At 48.3% G+C, this 16,263-nt stretch overlaps 1 pseudogene; it reads right to left on the reverse strand.

The window, feature by feature from the left end:
• Window positions 1-620: 620 nt before the first annotated feature.
• LOC148774436 (large ribosomal subunit protein eL30 pseudogene) lies at window positions 621-1,027 on the reverse strand (annotated as a pseudogene).
• Between the last annotated feature and the right edge of the window lie 15,236 nt (window positions 1,028-16,263).

Here is a 16,263-nt window from a genome sequence, read left to right on the forward strand (position 1 = left end):
CCCACTTGACTTCACATTCCAAGATGTCTGGCTCTAGGTCAGTGATCACACCATCGTGATTATCTTGGTCATGAAGATCTTTTTTGTACAGTTCTTCTGTGTATTCTTGTCACCTCTTCTTAATATCTTCTGCTTCTGTTAGGTCCATACCATTTCTGTCCTTTATCGAGCCCATCTTTGCATGAAATGTTCCCTTGGTATCTCTAATTTTCTTGAAGAGATCTCTCAGTTCAGTTCAGTGCAGTCGCTCAGTCGTGTCCGACTTTTTGCGACCCCATGGACTATAGCCTACCAGGCTTCTCCGTCCATGGGATTCTCCAGGCAAGAATACTGGAGTGGGTTACCGTTTCCTTCTCCAGGGGATCTTCCCGACCCAGGGATCGAACCCAGGTCTTCCGCATTGGAGGCAGACGCTTTAACCTCTGAGCCACCAGGGAAGAGATCTCTAGTCTTTCCTATTCTGTTGTTTTCCTCTATTTCTTTGCACTGATCGCTGAGGAAGCCTTTCTTATCTCTCCTTGCTATTCTTTGGAACTCTGCATTCAGATGTTTATATCTTTCCTTTTCTTTTTTTTTTTTTAAAAAAAAACAAGCTCTGGCCAGTCTTATTGAAGAAAAATTGTACATGATTTACTTTTCACCAATCTGTTCTGGCACGCTTCTAATAATATCAGAATCACCTGGATCAATAATAGCCAGTGTGCACACTCTGTAGTATTCTCCACATGCTGTGCCCAACTCAATATTATTGCCACTGCAGTGATGTACACCAGTTTTGGCCAACATGGCATAATACTCTATTTCAGATTTCCTCAAGGCTGGGCAGTTGTTGGCGAGGATGACCAGTTTCGCTTTGCCCTGTCTGATCATTTTCAGAGTCTGTTTGTACTCCAGCACGTACTTTCCACTTTTCATAACCAGCTGGAGCCTAGAGTTGATCGACTCCAGTGACTTTCTCGTCTTCTTTGCGGCCACCATCTTCCTGCCTTAGATGCGGGACGCCCCCAACCAAGAACAGCCGCCAAGATGGCCGGGACTCTCCTTTCCTTTTTGCTTCTCTTCTTTTCACAGCTATTTGTAAGGCCTCCTCAGACAGCCATTTTGCTTTTTTGCATTTCTTTTCCATGGGGATGGTCTTGGTCCCTGTCTCAATGCAAAGAAATAGAGGAAAAAAACAGAATCATGTACTATACGGCCTATAATCAAACTGCCCCAGGTAGCTAATTTAAAAAATCTTTTAAAATACTCAGGTTCCAGTGAAGGATTTCCCATTGCATTTATAGTCATGTCTCTAAATCTAGAACAGTCCCAGCTTCTCCAGTCTTTCAGAAGATTGATATTTTTAAGTATCCAGGCCAGTTTGCAAACTATCCCTCAATTTGGATTTCCTCAAATCCTTCAAGACATTTTTTTTTTTTGCAGAAATAGTACATAGCTGACATTACACCTCATTATTTTTTATGACAACAGAGTACCCAGTGTATACAAATTGTATAGCTAGTCCTCTATCGAATGATGTCTAGATGATTTCCAATTTGCTTTATACAAAGTGACACAATGAACATTTTTAAAACTGTCACTTTGAAAGTTTCTGAGTATAGAGTAGGTCTATAGGATATACACCTAGAAGAGAAATCACTGTACTTACATATATATGCATTTGTAATCCTGAACGCTATTGCTAAATAGCCCTTTACAGAGGATATATTTATTAATACTTCCACTTACACTGTGAGGATGCTTGCCCCTGAAGTTTGTCATACTTTCAAACTTTCTCCCTGTGTCCTGGCTAGTAGGCCATGCAGCCTTGCTGAGCACTGTCTAACAAGATTTCCTTACATTTTCCCCTGTGAGTTTGGGCTAGAATCCAAAGAAAATCCCATCTTCCAAAGACAAGGCCCAAAGAATTCTCCTGGAGCAGAATTCTTGATCTCTGTTACAAAACACATCTGTTTGTTAAGTAGCTGCTACGATTCAAAAAGAGGGGTTTGTTAAGCAACGCCTGATGTATGCCTGTTAAGTGTGCGTTCTAACACTCTCATTTTATAGATATGCAGACAAGCTCAGGAGGTCAAGCAGCCTGGTCACTACCCTTTGCGTGCTCAGTCGCTCAGTTGTGTCTGACTCTTTGCGACGCTATGAACTGTGGCCTGCCAGGCCCCTCTGTCCATGGGATTCTCCAGGCAAGAATACTGGAGTGGGCTGCCATGCCCTCCACCAGGGGGATCTTCCCAACCCAGGGAGAGAACCTGTATCTATTTAGGCTACAGTTTGAGCGAGGAATAACCAATCCAGACCAGTTTGACATCCCAGAAGTGAGAATAGCCTCCTTGGATATTGGGAGAGATGGACAGATTAAAAAAAAAAAACAACCCTACAAAGTAACTCCAGATCCAAAATTGCCAATCTCTGGCCGAAGCTTTCTGCTCAGATGTCCGTCGTCTTGGTTTTCACCTTCCCGTTCTCAAGCTACTGAAAACTACCTTCCCCAGAACGCATCAATCTCAGGGCTCTTTCGACCTCTGTGGACTACACTTCCCAGAATACAGTGCTGCCACATCCGCCGGCACGCTTCCGCTTCCGGCCTGGGTGTTTTCTGGGAGTTGTGGTCTCAAACGGTACTGGGGTTGAAGAGGTTGGAAAGAGTCCTGGTGGCAAGCCCACGTGGCAGAAAGACTTGGGTGGGAATAGATACCATCTTTATAAACCGGAGGCACTGAGCAAGCCTGAAATCACTTTCCACTTCCCTTTATCCAGCAGACTGGCTCTGTGACCACACCAGCATGAGAATCTATTGGTTGCGACTACCTCTGAAGGACTTCAGGGTCAGCAGAAGTTCGTTTAGGAGGATCATGGTATTCACTTCACTGCTGAATCTTGTAAAGGCCTGAGGTTCGCTCCTTTGGTTCCTATGGCATCATATTTCCTCAGAAGTTCACCCTGCAGAGACACCCGCACCTTCTAAGCAGTGAAGAAAAAAGAAAAAAAGGAAACACGTTTTAAAAGTTATCTGGGTCCTTCAGACAGTCAAATAGTTGTATTACAGGCAGGAAGTTCAAGAATAAAGTCTGGCGACTGAAGTCTGCTTCTGAATCAACACCTGAAAGCAGAGTTCTCAACCTCCTCTTTGTTAAAACCCACAAGCCCATGCCAGTGGAGATCCGCTGAATCAGTCCGGACTAAGCTGAATCTGTTTGGAGAAAGCTCCTCACATGAGCTGCAGCCAAGGTCAAAGCCTCAGGTTTACAGGGGAAATACTAGATGCTTATATTCTAGATTTACCTACATTTTCTTTAAGAAGCTACCAGAATGCCTGATTTGAGAGCAATAAATGTACATGATTTATTACTGCATTCCCAGGACCCAGCCCATGTTGTTCTTGGGGTTGATATGCAGCTGGTATTTACCAGATGGCCAGTTGTCTGTGGCCAGTGGCCATTCATAGTTCAGTGCTTGAGTCTTCCTGGATGTTGAATATTTTGAATACAGTTCCTAAAAGTTATAGTCATTGTTTTGAAAGGGTGTGTGTGTGTGAGGACAAGCACACTTCAGAGGGTGTAGATTGAATTCAAGAAAATTCAAGCCGGCAGAGACAGAGAATAGTCAGGGGCAGAGATATTTGATGGCAACACTCAGAGAATATAGGAACTCAGAGAAAACAAAGATCTGTGTGGCCACGGGTCATCATGGAAGGCTTCTGGAAACCCTACCTAATTCTCGTAGGTCAGGACCAAGGAGGTGATCAGCTCATGTAAATAAGAGCACATGTCCAACCAGTGGGAAGAGGATGAGGAATGTCATCTTGGCTTAGATTAGCCAAGATTCAGTCTCTGCGGCTGGGGACCCTGGCGTGGGGTCGCAATAGAAGAAAGGGAACCTGTGACACCCAGTGTAACTGAATACAGCCCCTTCTCTGGGGTTCATTTACAACAAGCATTTGACAATTCCTGTATTCTTCACCAAATGTTTATGGAAGGATGGAAAGTTCCACTGCACAATTCTTTTTAAAATCCACAATAGTGTTGGAGATAAGATTAGACCTTTTTGTTCTAGAAAAAGTAGCGCTTTTTTGTAGTTCCCCTTCCTTCCCTTTCCAGCTCTTCACATTTCTCTCAAAATTTTAAATTCCTTTTCCCATCATCATTCAGAGCAATTCAGATCTTTCGAAGGTCCTTTTCCACACCTGCCTCATCACCCCCATCACTACTTACAGATGACCCTTGAGCAAAGAGAGGCTTCTGGGGCAGACCCCCTCAAAGTCAAAAATCCACCTATAACCTCACAGTCAGTTGCACCCCACCCCACAATCCCAGGTTCTGCACCCAGGGATCCAACCAACTGTGAGTTGCGCAGTAAGTACATATTGACCAAAGTCAATCCCATGTTGTTCGAGGGTCGACTGCAGCACTTATGGAGACTACTGCTGTGCAACTGGAATCTTCTGCTTGCAAGTGAGAGAAAAGTCAACTAAACTGTTGAACAAGAAGGGAGGTGATCAGCTCATGTAACTGAGAGCCCAGGCCTGTGGTCACAGCTGGACCCAGGAGGTCAGATGACGTCATAACACGCAGCCTCTCTCCATCGCACCTGTCATTTCCCTTGATGGGGACTTTGCCCTCGGGCAGGTTATCTCCCACAGTAGCCTCTGGAGCTCCAAGTTTCCCTTCTCCCAGCTTCCCGTCCACAAGGAGGGAGAGCTCCTGACCCACCAGGTCAAGTGAAAGCCCTGAGCCCAAGTTCTCATCCGCTCCCAACGTGGATGAAGTGCTCCAGCCTGAGCCCCCTTCTGAATGGAGATGGAACACAGGGACTAGCTTAGGAGGGATCGGATGATCACACCTGTGATCATCAGGTCAGGGACAGTCTGCGCCATCAACCCACGGACCTGGAGTGTGTGCGAACTTGTTCCCTCAAGGCAGGCAGGAGTCGGACCGCAAAGACAGGAAGGTGGATGTTGGGTTAGACCGTGCCTGTCTGCTAGGATGCACGCCGGGTGACACTTCACACAGATGAGCCAATTAATCACCCCATGAACACTACCTCCCTGGTGGTCCACTGGCTAAAACTGTTGTGCTCCCAACGCAGAGGGCCAGGGTTCAATTCCCAGTGAGGGGATTAGATTCCACATGCCGCATCTAAAAGACACCATATGCTGCAATGATGATTACAGATTCCATGCACCTCAACACACAGCTGGCACAAGCAGCCAAGCAGAACACTCACCAGAAGGACTATTGCCCCATCAAATTGATGAGTAAACTGAGGCCATTAGGGAGACGATGAAGTTTACACCCAGGCAGGCCTAACTCCAGAGCCAGGTGCATTTGGGAGCTCAGCAAATGGAAGGGTCTTCCAGTCAACAGGACACCATCCCAGGCAGGCAGTTTAGTGGTCGCTGCCGCTTTAACATAACTTCAGGGGTCCACCTTCCACCCTAAGCAGCTCAAGAAAGTATTTCTAATAAACATACATGGCCCTTTCCACTAGAACAGTTTATTTTGAGGATTGTGGTTAAAGGGGTCCATGAATTTGGATGCTATTTCTGATAAGCCTATGTGCCCCTGATATCCTCCACACGATGATACTTAAGCAGGGGGTTGGGGTGGGGGGGTGGTTGGGAGATGATTAAAGGTCAAGAGGGTAGGACCCTCTATCATGGGATTAGTGCCATGTCGGGACACAGTTATAAAGCAGTTGTTTGACAGCCAGGAAGTGGGTTCTCACCAGGAACTAAATTGACCAGTATCTTGATCTCAGGCTTCCAGCCTCCAGTGCTGTGAGAAATAAATATCTGGCATTGAAGTCACTCAGTTTTGTCTGACTCTTTGTGATCCCATGGACTGCAGCACACCAGGCTTCCCTGCCCTTCACCATCTCCCAGAGCTTGCTCAAACTCATATCCATCAAGTCAGTGATGCCATCCAACCATCTCGTCCTCTGTCATCCCCTTCTCCTCCTGCCTTCAATCTTTCCCAGCATCAGGGTCTTTTCTGATGAGTCAGTTCTTAGCATCAAGTGACCAAAGTACTGGAGCTTCAGCTTCAGCATCAGTCCTTCCAATGAATATTCAGGACTGATTTCCTTTAGGATTGACTGGTTGGATCTCCTTGTAGTCCAAAGGACTCTCAAGTGTCTTCTCCAAAACTGCAGTTCAAAAGCATCAATTCTTCGGGGCTCAGTTTTCTTTATGGTCCAACTCTCACATCCATACATGACTACCAGAAAAACCATAGCTTTGACTAGACGGACCTTTGTCGGCAAAGTAATGTCTCTGCTTTTTAATATGCTGCCTAGGTTGCTGGTCATAGATTTTCTTCCAAGGAGCAAGTGTCTTTTAATTTCATGGCTGCAGTCACCATTTGCAGTGATTTTGGAGCCCAAGAAAATAAAGTCTGTCACTGTTTCCATTGCTTCCCCATGTATTTGCCATGATCTTAGTTTTTTGAATGCTGAGTTTTGAGCCAGCTTTTTCACTCTCTTCTTTCACTTTCATCAAGAGGCTCTTTAGTTCCTCTTTGCTTTCTGACATAGGGTGGTGTCATCTGCATGTCTGAGGTTGCTGATATTGACTGAAGCCACTCAGTCTATAGTATTTTATTATGGCAGCCAAGGCTGACTAATACAGATGTGGGGAAAAATGACACCTTCACGCACACTGACCTTTAACTGAAATTTCACATTTCCTTCCATGACGACTGTGGGCAAAGGACACAGGAGTATCGGCAAGGCCTGTGACTTCCTCAGTCTCAGAAACTGCAGATGTCTTCACATCACGTTACAGTTCTTGCCGACATCTGAAAGTATCGCTGATGCTCATCACTTCTTGGAGAGTCTAACATTATTAGACTGCTTGCTGCTGCTGCTGCTAAGTCACTTCAGTCGTGTCCGACTCTGTGTGACCCCATAGACGGCCTCCTACCAGGCTCCCCCGTCCCTGGGATTCTCCAGGCAAGAACACTGGAGTGGGTTGCCATAGAGCTGGTTATTAAATATGTTACTAACAAGCACAGGAATTTTTATATCACAAATTTGGACGCTTTTTATCTTAACTGTATTCAGTGTAACTGGCATCCTCAAGACTCCTTGAACTTTATTTTATACACTTAAAAATACTATTTGAAGAGCTTCCCTGATGGTACAGTGGTTAAGACTCTGCCTGCCAATGCAGGGGGCATGGGTTCAATCCCTGGTCCAGGAAGATCCAACGTGCTGCAGGGCAACAAAGCCCATGCGCCATAACTACTGAGCCCTCACGCCTAAAACCTGTGCACTGCTAACAGAGAAGTCACTGCAACGAGGAGAAGCCCATGCAACTAGAGTAGCCCCCACTTGCCACAACCAGAGAAGTCCACACCCAGCAATGGAGACCCAGTGAAGCCAAAAATAAATGCACAAATAAATTTTAGAAATGTTTTTAATTACTTGAAGGACAGAGGTGTGGGCCTAGAAGCAGTCTGGGGAGTAACTGTTCTCTTCCTTGTTACGACATCTCATGGAAAGAACCACTGATGGACTCGCAAGGTTCTTCCCAAAGCAGGTAAGCCCTAGGGACATCCGGGCCACCAGCAAATCCCCAGGTATGTTTGCAGTTAGGAGCAAAGGCCCAAGATACGGGTTACAGGAACACAAGTCTGGGGGTCCTACAGGCAGACTGCTCCTCACCATCAGAGTGACCCCACCCTTGAATGGACCCACACCCACTTCTGCCCCCTCCAGTGAGGTAGGCTCCTCTAATAAAAAGGAGGCTCACTGTTCCAAGGAAATCCTTTGGAAAATAGATCAGACCACGTCACTCAGTCACTTGACACTTCCGTGGCTTCGCGGTGCCCTTGGGATCTCATCCAGGCTCCATTCCACGGCCCACAAGGGCCAGCCCATGCAGCCTCACCTTGTTCTGTCACCCCATCCCTCCTACAGAGCCCTCGGCTTTGGAACATGCCTTGCTCCCTCCAGCCTCATGGCTTCCAGCCCCGCGGGTGCCTCTGCCTGCACCATCTTCAGCTCCTTGCCTGACTGATGCCCTTTCCTCTGGCGTCACCAAGACTCCCTCCAGGACACAGAAAGCACCCTGCTTCTTTGATCAGAGACACTGTGACGGGATTGCCAGCCAGGGGTTGCGAACCCAAAAGACAACAAGGGGACGATGAGGTACTGTGGGCTAACGTGACCCAAGGCAGCCACCACCCCTGGGGCTGGAGGAACACGGGAAGCAGGTAATGATGACAACCTGGAAGCTTAGAGGGGGTCTCGGAGCTGGGCCCCAGGCCTCTGAGGAGGGGCCAGCCAGCTTGGGAGCCGCAGTTGGAACATCAGCACCCTGGAGAGGGGCCCTGACAGTGGCGGCATTCCTGCCCTTGAGGATGCTATCACAGGCGGTAACCTGGTGTGCCCACAAGCAGGGGTGCACCTGCCCTCAGTCTCCCCTCCAGACTCCCAGTGATTTGGCCATGTTGTGCCAAGCGGCCCCCACCCCGGAAACCTCACCAACAATCATTCCTCAGGGACAGTGTCAGAAGCTTCTTTCCTGGCTGGACTGGGTGTCTGCCAGGTTATCTAAACTCTCCTTGATCTTTTTTGGGGGGTGGGGTGGGATGCTTGTGGGACTTTAGTTCCCCGACCAGGTATCAAACATCCATGGCCCCTGGAGCAGAAGCGCAAAGTCTGATCTTGAACCTGGGCTGGGACTAGAGTGACCAAGCTAGGCTGCTGGTGCAGGATTTGGGGTGAGGTCACCTTGGGGCGGGAGGCTGTGCAAGTGCAGGGTCAACCCTGAGAAGGAGCGTCACCTTAAACTCTTCACCGGAGGCCTCTCATGGCCTCATCATGAATGCTGAGCCCTGCCTCGGACTCCACCAGACACCTAGTAAGGGCCCCGTAACACGTGTTGCATGACTGAACGAGCACAGGCCTCCATTCTCCACTGGGAGTAGTGAATTCTCTACATCATCTTTTGGTATATCTGCCTTTCAAAATCCCCTCTCTTAGAAGGTGAATTTTATACATTTTTTAATGGGAAAAAAAATGCTCCCACCAATAGTAAGCCTTGGGTGCTGTGAGAAGTACCCCTGATTTGAAGTCAGACTGCCTGGGTTCAAATGGAAGGGATTCTACTTCCTTACTGTGTGGCCACGGGCAAGTCACTGCACCTCTCTGAGTCACAGCCGTCTCAGCTGTAAATATAACGAAAGCCCCAGCACAATATCTGGGGCACTGTAGGTACTCTACACAAGTCTTTTTCCTTGTGTTGTGAGCCCTGGTTGCAGCTCAGACACAGAAGACCTGCCTCTCTGAGTGAGCAGTAGTGATCCACTGTGGGGCTGGATCAAAACCAAGGCTAGAGACCCTAGTCCATGGGAGAAGGGGACTGTTCTGGGGAACCCCTTCACATCCTATGGAGCTAAGAAGGGATATGGATCAGAACTCTATTCAAACTTGTTTAAACAAAATAAGAGCATTATGGTCTTATGTGTTGGGAATACCAGGGAGGACACAGGCTTCAGGTTAGGCTGAATCTAGGGACTGAACTAGACCTTCATCAGGCTGGTTTCACTCACTAACCCAGCGACTTTCCGGGACAATAGGGTACAGTCTTGCCTGAGTCATATACCCCTTAGAGGAGGGTTGTGACTGACAGCCCCACTGAACCAGCTCCCTTAGGGACGGAGGCTTGATATCACAAGAAGGGATGGAAGTCAGATAAACAGTAAACCTTCCTACCTGTCACATACTGTCTTAAGCACTCAAAATTGTTAAGCCATTGAATCCTTAAAACAGCCCTACGAAGTGGGTACCATTTTCACCACTCCCATATTACAGATGAAGAAACTGAGGCCCTGGGTCAGGTCACAGTCAGGGAGAGACAGAGTCAGTCTCCAGCCCCAGACCATCTGGCTCCAAACCCATGTGCATCTCCACTTCCCCAAATCACTTCTCCCCATCAGACAGAAATGAGCTGGTCATCACAGGGACAGCCCCAGAAGGAGGCCCAGAGCTCCGCTGGAGTAGAATGAGGGGTAGCTGAGGACCGCAGGGGGCCCAGCCTCAGCATGAAGCCTGTGTTGAGGGCCTCTCACTATATCTGAAAATGTGGGAGTTCCTAGAGAACTTACAGAAACTGAGGACACTCCCAGGCTCCACCCCAGGGGCAAGAGCCCTGACCTGAAGGCCTAGACCCTAGCTTTGCACCACCATGAGCTGGCTGTGTGACCTGGGGCCAGTCACTGCCTCTCTCTGGCCTGGTTCCTTCCTCTTGCAAGTGAGTAAGCTGGGCCTGAACCTCCGTCACTGAGGGCCTGGCTCCCCCTGGGGAACAGCTGGAGGGTGCACTGCTCTGATCTGCAGTCGGCCACAAGCTTCCCTGCCCCCAACAGCCCCCAGTGTGGGAAAGCAGGGTGGCCCCTCCCAGCCCGGCCCTCAGTGCATCATCGAGAAGGCCCAACTCTGAACCCAGCTTCCACCTCGACGGTGGCCCCTAGTCCTGGGCTGACCATTGCTGGGCACACCCCCAGACGCCCCCATGGTGGTCTGAACCAAGTTCCACCCAGATGCAACCTCCCCATCTGGCATCTGAGCCTCCTAAACAGTTATGAACAGCTCGCCAGGACAGGGGCTCTCGAATGGGTGACTGTGTCCCCAGGGAGGGTTTCCTGACTTAACAAATAAAGATGCAGTCTTTGCAAAATGATTCCACTAAAAACTATGAGCTTTTTATCTGTGATACAAATGTAACTGGGAAACTTGTATTTTATCTGGCAACCTTGTACTCGGGGGACATCTGTCCACATTTGGAGACATTTTTGAGGATCACAATGGAGGGCTTCTATTGGCAACTAGTGGGCAGATGCCCAGCAGCTGCTCAACACCCCACCACGCCCAGGACGGCTCCGGTACAGGGAACGACCCAGCTCCAAACGCCCGAGGTGGACACACCGGGCCTGGGTCCTTCCAGAGGCTGACACACATAGCCACTGGCGATCTCAGAGATGCGTCAGAGGAGTGGTGGTGGTTATCCTCACGTGAAAGCCTGGGGAACCGAGGCACAGTTTAAATGGCTTGTTCAAGTTCACACAAAGTGGAGTCTTCTGCCTGTCTGTGTCCTCTCCTCTCTAACAACCTCCTCTGTCCTTCCAGGCATGGGGCCATGCAAGGCCAGCAAGGAAGTGCAGTGGGGGCAGGGGGACAGGTCGAGCTCTGCAAGGTCCCCAGACCCCTGGGCAGGGCTGGCACTGTGGGCTCCCAGCGGGTGGGCAAGCCTGTCTGGAAAGCGAGGCTCCCAGGAATGCTGTCAGTCGTGCCACCAGGGGGCAGCAGAGACTTGGAAATGATTCCACGCAGCTGCGCCTTCTATTACTGGAAGGAACTGGGTGTTCATCCTGACTCCTGGGGTCCACTTGCAGAGACGCTGCTGCTGAGGCAGGTCTGTCTGCACGGGCACCCGCACTGGGTTTTTTGTCTGTGTTTTACTGCTCCCAGGTCATTCTAATGGGCAGCCGGGATTGAGAACAAAGATCTCAGTTTTCATGCCTACTTTCACATCAGAATCACTTTGGAGCTTTTAAAAAATATCAATACCAATATGGAAACGACCCAGATGTCCATCGACAGAGGAAGGGATAAGCGAAATGTGGCATATACAGCGGATATTACTCTTCCATGAGAGGAGTGAAATCTGACACCTGCTAGCTGCATGGAGCTGGAACACACTGTACTTCCTGTATTAATAGCCGGACACAAAAGGACAGATACTGTATGACTCCATTTATATAAGTCTCCTAGAGCAGTCAAATTCAGAGACAGAAGGTAAAACAGAGATGATCAGGGACTGGTTAAAATGCACCCCACAGTGTTCACTGCAGCACTGTTCACAGCAGTCAAGACATGGACCCAACCTAAACGTCCATCAGCAGAGGAATGGGGTGTGTGTCAGAGAGAGTGGTGGTGGTGATCCTCCACCACTGTGTGTGTGTGTGTGTGTCTAGTGTGTGTGTGTGTCTGTCTGTCTGTGTGTGTGTGTCTGTGTTTGTGTCTGTGTGTGTGTGTCTCTGTGTGTGTGTCTGTGTGTGTGTCTGTGTGTATATCTCTGTGTGTGTGTCTGTGTCTGTTTGTGTGTGTGTCTGTGTGTGTGTGTCTTGTGTGTGTCTCTGTGTGTCTGTCTATCTGTGTGTGTCTCGGTGTGTGTGTCTGTGTCTGTCTGTGTGTGTGTGTCTGTGTGTGTGTGTCTGTCTGTGTGTGTGTGTCTGTGTTTGTGTCTGTGTGTGTATGTGTGTCTGTGTGTGTGTGTCTGTGTGTGTATGTGTGTCTGTGTGTCTCTGCGTGTGTGTCTGTGTGTCTGTGTGTGTCTGTCTGTGTGTGTGTGTCTCTGTGTGTGTGCCTGTGTGTGTATGTGTGTCTGTGTGTGTGTCTCTGTGTGTGTGTGTCTGTGTGTATGTCTCTGTGTGTGTGTCTGTGTGTGTGTCTGTCTGTGTGTGTGTCTGTGTGTGTCTGTGTGTGTCTGTCTGTCTGTCTGTGTGTGTGTCTGTCTGTGTGTGTATGTGTGTCTGTGTGTGTCTCAGTGTGTGTGTCTGTCTGTCTGTCAGTGTGTCTGTCTCTCTGTGTGTGTCTGTGTGTGTGTGTCTGTCTGTGTGTCTGTCTGTGTGTGTCTGTGTGTGTGTGTCTGTGTCTGTCTGTCTCTCTATGTGTGTGTGTCTGTGTGTCTATCTGTGTGTGTGTCTGTGTGTGTGTGTCTGTGTGTGTGTCTGTGTGTGGGTGTCTGTGTCTGTGTGTGTGTCTGTGTGTGTGTGTCTGTCTGTGTGTCTGTCTGTGTGTGTCTGTCTGTGTGTGTCTGTGTCTGTCTGTGTGTGTGTCTCTCTATGTGTGTGTGTCTGTGTGTCTATCTGTGTGTGTCTGTGTGTGTGTGTCTGTGTGTGTGTCTGTGTGTCTGTGTCTGTCTGTGTGTGTCTGTCTGTCTGTGTGTGTGTGTCTCTGTGTGTGTGTCTGTGTGTCTGTGTGTCTATCTGTGTGTGTGTCTGTGTGTATGTCTCTGTGTGTGTGTCTGTGTCTGTCTGTGTGTGTGTCTGTCTGTCTGTGTGTCTGTCTGTGTGTGTGTCTGTGTGTCTGTCTATCTGTGTGTGTGTCTGTGTGTGTCTGTGTCTGTGTGTGTGTCTCTCTATGTGTGTGTCTGTGTGTGTCTCAGTGTGTGTGTCTGTCTGTCTGTCAGTGTGTCTGTGTCTCTGTGTGTGTGTGTCTGTCTGTCTGTGTGTGTGTCTCTCTATGTGTGTGTGTCTGTGTGTGTCTCAGTGTTTGTGTCTGTCTGTCTGTCAGTGTGTCTGTCTCTGTGTGTGTGTCTCTGTGTGTGTGTGTGTCTGTCTGTGTGTATGTGTCTGTGTGTGTGTGTCTGTGTGTGTGTCTGTCTGTGTCTGTCTGTGTGTGTGTGTCTGTGTGTGTCTGTGTCTGTCTGTGTGTGTGTCTCTCTATGTGTGTGTGTCTGTGTGTCTATCTGTGTGTGTGTCTGTGTGTGTGTGTCTGTATGTGTGTCTGTGTGTGGGTGTCTGTGTCTCTGTGTGTGTGTCTGTGTGTGTGTGTGTCTGTGTCTGTCTGTGTGTGTCAGTGTCTGTGTCACTGTGTGTGTCTGTGTGTGTGTCTGTGTATGTGTGTCTCTCTGCGTGTTTCTGTGTCTGTCTGTGTGTGTGTCTCTCTGCATGTGTCTGTGTCTGTCTGTGTGTGTCTGTGTGTGTGTCTGTGTCTGTGTGTGTGTGCCTGTGTGTGTGTCTGTGTCTGTGTGTGTCTGTGTGTGCCTGTGTGTGTGTGTCTGTCTGTGTCTGTGTGTCTCTCTGTGTGTCTGTCTGTGTGTGTCTGTGTGTGTGTCTGTGTGTGGGTGTCTGTGTGTGTGTGTCTGTGTGTGTGTCTGTGTGTGGGTGTCTGTGTCTGTCTGTGTGTGTCAGTGTCTGTGTCACTGTGTGTGTCTGTGTGTGTGTCTGTGTATGTGTGTCTCTCTGCGTGTTTCTGTGTCTGTCTGTGTGTGTCTCTGTGTGTGTGTCTCTCTGCATGTGTCTGTGTCTGTCTGTGTGTGTCTGTGTGTGTGTCTGTGTCTGTGTGTGTGTGTGTGCCTGTGTGTGTGTCTGTGTCTGTGTGTGTCTGTGTGTGCCTGTGTGTGTGTCTGTGTCTGTGTGTCTCTCTGTGTGTCTGTCTGTATGTGTGTGTCTGTGTGTATGTGTGTGTGTGTCTCTCTGTGTGTGTCTGTGTCTGTGTGTGTGTCTGTCTTTGTGTGTGTGTCTGTGTGTGTGTGTATGTGTGTGTGTGTCTCTCTGTGTGTGTCTGTGTCTGTGTGTGTCTGTGTGTGTGTTTGTCTGTGTGTGTCTGTCTGTCTGTCTGTGTGTCTCTGTGTGTGTGTATGTGTCTGTCTGTGTGTGTGTCTGTGTTTGTGTCAGTGTGTGTGTCTGTGTCTGTGTGTGTGTGTCTGGGTATGCGTGTCTGTGTCTCTGTGTGTGTGTCTGTGTCTGTCTGTGTGTGTCTGTGTCTCTGTGTGTGTGTCTGTGTCTGTCTGTGTGTGTGTGTGTCTGTCTGTGACTGTGTGTCTGTGTGTGTGTCTGTGTCTGTCTGTGTCTGTCTGTGTGTGTGTCTCTCTATGTGTGTCTGTCTGTGTGTGTGTCTGTCTGTGTGTGTCTGTGTCTGTCTGTGTGTGTGTCTCTCTATGTGTGTCTGTCTGTGTGTGTGTCTGTGTGTGTGTCTGTCTGTGTGTGTGTCTGTCTGTGTCTGTGTGCGTGTGTGTCTGTGTGCGTGTCTGTCTGTGTGTGAGCTGAGTCCCTGGAAAAGACTGATGCTGGGAAAGATTGAAGGCGAAAGAATTGGGTGACAAAGGATGAGATGGGCAGAGAGCATCCCTGACTCAGCAGGCATGAAACCGAGCAAACTCAGGGAGACGGTGAAGAACAGGCAAGCCTGGCGCACTCCAGTCCATGGGCTCACAGAAGTTGCACATGACTTAGCCACTGAAAAATAACAACAACATAATATATATAATATGTAAGATACATAATATGTAGTACATATAATGGAATATTACTTGGCCACAAAAAGAATGAAGTAATGCTATTTGCAGCAACGTGGACCAATGTGAAGATTATACTAAGTGAAGTCAGTTAAGTTCAGTTCAATCGTGCCTGACTCTTTGTGACCCAATGGACTGCAGGCCTCCCTGTCCATCACCAACTCTCGGAGTTTATTCAAACTTATGCCCATTGAGTCGGTGATGCCATCCAACCATCTCATCCTCTGTCGTCCCCTTCTCCTCCTGCCTTCAATCTTTCCCAGCATCAGGGTCTTTTCAAATGAGCAGTTCTTCACATCGGTGGCCAAAGTATTGGAGTTTCAATTTCAACAACAGTCCTTCCAATGAATAGTCAGGGCTGATTTCCTTTAGGATTGACTGGTTGGATCTCCTTGCAGTCCAAGAGTCTTCTAAGAGTCTCAAGAGTCTTCTCCAACACAGTAGCTCAAGAGCATCAATTCTTCAGCGCTCAACTTTCTTTATAGTCCAACTCTCACATTCATACGTGACTACTGGAAAAACCATAGCTTTGACTAGACGGACGTCTGTTGGCAAAGTAATGTCTCTGGGTTTTAATATGCTGTCTAGGTTGGTCATAGCTTTCCTTCCAAGGAGGAAGTGTCTTTTAATTTTATGGCTGAAGTCACCATCTGCAGTGATTTTGGAGCCCCCAAAAATAAACTCTGTCACTGTTTCCACTGCTTCCCCATCTATTTGCCATGAAGTGATGGGACCGGATGCCATGATCTTAGTTTTCTGAATGCTGAGCTTTAAGCCAATTTTTTCACTCTCTTCTTTCACTTTCATCAAGAGGCTCTTTAGTTCCTCTTCACTTTCTGCCATAAGGGTGGTGTCATCTGCATCTTTGAGGTTATTGCTATTTCTCCCAGCAATCTTGATTCTAGTTTGTGCTTCATCCAGTCCAGCATTCCTCATGATGTACTCTGCATGTAAGTTAAATAAGCTGGGTGACAATATACAGACTTGACATACTCCTTTTCCTGTTTGGAATCAGTCTGTTGTTCCATGTCCAGTTCTAACTGTTGCTTCCTAACCTGCGTATAGATTTCCCAGGATGCAGGTCAGGTGGTCTGGTATTTCCATCTCTTTCAGAATTTTCCACAGTTTGTTGTGATCCACACGGTCAAAGGCTTTGGCATAGTCAATAAAGCAGAAATACATGTTTTTCTGGAACTCTCTTGCTTTTTTGAGTGGATCTTGGCAATTTGATCTCTGGT

This window comes from Moschus berezovskii, chromosome 22 (genome assembly GCF_049115385.1).
Source record: "Moschus berezovskii isolate FMDL1 chromosome 22, NW_MosBer_1.0, whole genome shotgun sequence".
Taxonomy (NCBI): Eukaryota; Metazoa; Chordata; class Mammalia; order Artiodactyla; family Moschidae; genus Moschus; species Moschus berezovskii.